The 5,000-nt window shown below is 33.9% G+C and overlaps 1 long non-coding RNA gene across 1 annotated transcript in view; it reads right to left on the bottom strand.

Annotated features, from left to right (window-relative positions):
• LOC128247340 (uncharacterized) overlaps positions 1 to 4,925 on the bottom strand; it is a 44,778-nt gene extending 39,853 nt beyond the window's left edge. The window contains exon 1 of the long non-coding RNA XR_008263732.2: positions 4,864 to 4,925. This is a non-coding gene — a long non-coding RNA (uncharacterized LOC128247340). The remainder of the gene's footprint in view (positions 1 to 4,863) is intronic.
• Between the last annotated feature and the right edge of the window lie 75 nt (positions 4,926 to 5,000).

The raw sequence follows: 5,000 nt of genomic DNA, 5'->3' as shown, positions 1-5,000 counted from the left end.
TTTCCTCAAGACTATTTCCACAGCCAGAAGTCCTTCCTACATCCTATATTTCATTCAGCACTGCTTCATCTGCCTCTGCAAGCTGGCAGAATCATTAGCGCAGCTTTATCTTCTAAGCTCAAATTCCACTGAGGTTGACTTTGTCTTTCCTGGTTTCAGGGTCAATAAAATAGATCCTTGGGGGTCAGTGTAAGCAGCTACCCTCCACTCCCAATCCAAAAATTTCAGGAATTGTGCCTATTTATTAAGAATAGACAGTTTGTGTGGGTGAAAGAATTTTTGTATGGAGGAGGGAGAAACTTGGGTTAGAGTGATGGAGTGTATAGATTAAGCCAAAGCAGAACAGCTATTGAATTTCTTAGATAAATAGAGTTCATTGTTGTTTAGGTTCTTTTGGTGTTGACCAGAATCACTCATGCATGAAGTTAGGTTAAGGCTTTGAGAATTTGAAGCAGATGTCTTATATGAACAGTGGTAAATACACACCCTCCCAGACATATTCACACCAAGATAATAAATGTTCACACCCTAAAGTCCAAGCACTTATCTCTATACATACATACACATACATGCATACAATATTACATCCATCTATATATACAGATATTCTGATACAAACACAAATAAATCAGCTCATTCCAATATAGAAAATAGGAATAAAATTATGCTCACTATAAACACACACATGTTGTTGGGTAACAATTCAGAAAAGAAGTACTCAATAGAAATGTAGCATGTAATATTCAAAGCTGGTTCAGTGACCTGTTACTCTAGACTGGCTTAAATAAACTACATATATAAAAATGTACACTCACGTTTGCAAACATCACAATAAGTGCATGCAAGCAAACACACACACACACACACACTCTCTCTCTCTCTCTCTCTCTCTCTCTCTCCCTCTCTCCCTCTCTCCCTCTCCCTCTCTCCATTACTTGAGTTGCTGATCTTTGGATGGAAGCAAAACATAACATTGGGGGGAGAATGTTAAAATTCATAGAAATAATAAAAATTATTTAATAAAGGTAAGGTTTCGCTACAACATAAGTAATTATTAATGCGCTGCCAACTCCAACAGATTAGCTGATTAGGTGGGTGAGTATGAGAAAGAGGGAGAGTGGATAAAGAAGGAAACAGAATATATACATATATATATATATTGTGATATATTTTACCTAACTTGAACAAAATGAAGCCACATATCAGAATATGCCTTGGGTGAAATCAGTGATTCTCAATCATATTTTTACCTGTGGACCCTTCTGATTACTATTTTACTTGGGTGGACCCTCGTAGCCATTTGATGTTTACAAAACTCCTATTATATTTTTATAATTAAATATTATTAAGAATTATATAAAAAAATTAAAAGATCTTGTGTATTGTAGAAGTATAAGGATTTAACATGTGGACCTAGCTAAGAGTCACTGGATAAAGTGAACTCACAGATACTCACTTTTATGCAAAGTAAAACCATAAACCACAGAAAAGATCAAACACAGACAAATGCATAATAGTTTAGATCTCATTCAAGTATTAAAATATCTACCATTGCTCAGCAAAAGTGTTTTAACTAAAATAGTTTAAAAGTATAAAAATATAGTGATCATGAACAATAGTATGTTAGAAGGTATAAAAGACTGTTATTAATGAAAGGAAAATCGCTTATAATGGCTCATTATCAAAATCAAAACTAGTTGTGAAGCATGATGATCAACAGTCAAACAGTTCAAATTCCAACATTGATGGATTCATACCAGCTTTGTCTCCCTCAGTGCAAAAAACAAAAAAAACTCATCACACTTGAACACAACCAGCATGCAATTCATGTGTTTGTGACCACTCTTAATACTAGAACTCATTACCACTGAGAATCTCTCCTGATGAACTCACATCCTGAACAGAAAAAAAAATTGAATTTCAAGAACTGGCTCTTTTCTTTAAAGCCAGAAAATATTTTCAGTCCTCAACAATTACTGAACTTCTACAAGCTTCTCAATGGCATATTGGTCTCACATCTGGCATAGTGCTACAACTTCATACAGGTGGACTGCAATAGAAAAGCTATCTAATATTGATCACAGGCCACTGGCCTACAGGCCTGCTCTCTTCTCCTTTGCCTTTTCTAATACTATTACACTTACCTCAGCTCTCTGGAGCTGGCTGGCCTTGTGTCCAACCCTACAGGTCCTACACTAACTACTATGTTTTTTCTTATCTCTCTAGAATATCAGCCTTGTGAAATTTTCTCACTACACCTATCTTTACTGCAATCACTAACCAATATGGCCTGTCTCATCTCTCTAGAACATAAGCCCTGCAGAAATCTTTCCCTGCATATATATTTCCCATTCAAACTGTCCTAAGTTGGGACAGTTTAAGTAGGATACTAACAGCATCAGTCTCACTGATCTGAGAAGTCCTGCTAAGGTTGTAGGCATGATCACTTTCTCTAGATTTAGGTTTAAAAGAAAAAAAAAGCATAATAGTCAATATGATCTTTTGTTTTATAATAAATCTCAGTAAACTATTTATTTCATTGTTCCTGGGCAAGTAGGGAAGGTGGCAAATTGGAATTGAAAAATGTGGGATATAACTAATTATTGTTTTCTAATATTGGTCACACATTCTGTGGGAGGATACAGACAATTAAATTGACCCTCCTTTCATTGCAGAATCTTGAAAAGCAAGGCATACTCCCAACTAGTCAAACATTAACCCTTTAGCATTAAAACCAATCATATCTACCTACTTTATGTTTCAACCAATCAGATCCAGCCTCTCACACCTACTCTTCAATGTCATTCTAAAATAATCAATCACGTTATCAAAATCTCCAAGCTATGGGATAATGCATGATTAATTCAAAGCAATGTGAATATATAAGCAATACATTTGACAGAGTAATCTGAATGCTAAAAGGTTAAAGAATAGAAAGCAATGTCGGTGACCCTACAAAATCCCCAAGAACCTCTGCCCTCAGACCAAACCAATGAAAAAGTCTCCCCTCTACAGAAAAAAAATATCCTTCCACTACATATAAATTGCCTTTAATATTAGAACACATTAGAGAATAGTTTTATAAATATTTGAAAAATGAAATCTCATCTTCAGTTCATAAGATATAAAGAATGACTTGAAATACATCTTTTGAATAATAACTCAAACTTATGATTTTTTGTTAACCTTCATTGCGTAACAACTTAGAGAAATAGACATTATTCTTCACTTTTTATTTTTTGAGGTGTAAAAATTTTTGTCGTTCAACTACGACGTGGCCACTGATACTGTTGTGACAAGATTGCAGTTGCGCTATGAAAATGTTGACATCAAAAAAAAATTAATTAAAAGTGAATTTACAAGTTTTTGTGCGATTTTAAATATCTAAAAGAATTCTTCCTCGATATAATAGCTTGTTTCAATACCCAGTCTCAACCTCACATCAAGTCACTTGCTATTTGCGCAACTCCAAACGTAGCATTATGTAAAACATTCATTAACATTTCAAAGTTATTGCGTATATCAAAATACCAGAAAATTTGTCTTTAGCACCAAGATAATTGTTAAAATTATTAACTATTCGTATTTATTAATGGCTTCAAAAATAGTGCGAAGAACGCAGTGAGGTTTTTTGCTTTCGAAGTTAATTTGGACAAGGGGAAACAACTCTTTAGTAACATCGTTGCTCTTATGAAGATTATATTTTTATCATGAAATGAACGTGAAGTGTGAGTGAGCAATTATAGTATTAAATTTCGTTGAGCTGTATCAGAAATCAGATGCTATACACAATTGTTGATACTAATATTAATGATAGACACTTAAAAAGAGTTTATGTTTTGACGTGCCGTATCAAACTATCAACCTGCTTAAAGAAAAAAAATCTTCAGCCTTATAAAGGGAGTTTATTCGATTAAAAGTAGTTTAAACATCTCTCTGAATAACAAAACTGAAAGAAAACATTGAATTACCTTTACTGTCATTAGACTGCGGCCATACTGTAGCACCGCCTTGAGGAATTTTAGTCAAACTAATCGATCCCAGTACTTATTTTCTTTCAAAACTTGGTACTTATTTTATCATTTTGTTTTGCCGAACCGCTAAGTTACGGGGTCGTAAACACACCAACACCGGTTTCAAGCGGTGGTAGGGGACGAACACACACACACACACACACACACGATAGGCATCTTTAAGTTTCCGTCAACCACACCCACTCACAGGGCTTTGCTCAGCCCAAGGTAGAAAACACTTGCCAAAGATTCCACATAGTGGAACTGAACGTGGAACCATGTGGTTGGGAAGCAACATTCTTACCATTTAGTGGCGCCTGCACCTTACTACTAAAGTTCTGAAAACTATTTTAGAAATGTACATTCTTTGAACAACTTTTTTGTTTCAGGATACACATCCTGTGTTTTCTAAATGATTTAGTTTTAAAATATAATTGGCAAATTTCATTAAAATTACTTTCAGCTAAGCTAAGCTACTGTTTTTGTTTTATGAAAATCGTTGATATATAAAAGTTTTCGTATTTTCTCATCAGAGCCCCGGCCCCTATTTTTTTTTTTTTTTTACATATCCATAGGCTTTTTTATCTACTAATAAATTGCCTACAATCCACTTTGATAGTGTAATGCATATTTTTCACATCCCATATGGTATCTAAAGCAACTATTTTAATTAACTTCAGTTGCCTTGTATATGTATACAACAAACACTAGAGTAGATCTCAAGTTGCAAGAGTAAAAAGAAAGAGATCATTAACCACAATATATATAACTAAATAAATACAGTATCTTACTAATTGCTATATTGACATTATAAAGGCAAATGTAAACACATATTAATAGTTATACATACATCCATTAATGGTTTTCAGCAGTGAGACAACTCTGGAAGAAACACTGTAAAATTAGTTGTATGGACTCATTACAAAACTAAAAACAAATAGTCTATATATAGTTGTACAAATATGGTTGAGTGTGTAATATGTAATA

This window comes from Octopus bimaculoides, chromosome 1 (genome assembly GCF_046866305.1).
Source record: "Octopus bimaculoides isolate indiv1 chromosome 1, ASM4686630v1, whole genome shotgun sequence".
Taxonomy (NCBI): Eukaryota; Metazoa; Mollusca; class Cephalopoda; order Octopoda; family Octopodidae; genus Octopus; species Octopus bimaculoides.
The sequence above is the reverse complement of the archived record's forward strand: the minus strand, read 5'-3'. Positions and strand labels throughout refer to the sequence as shown.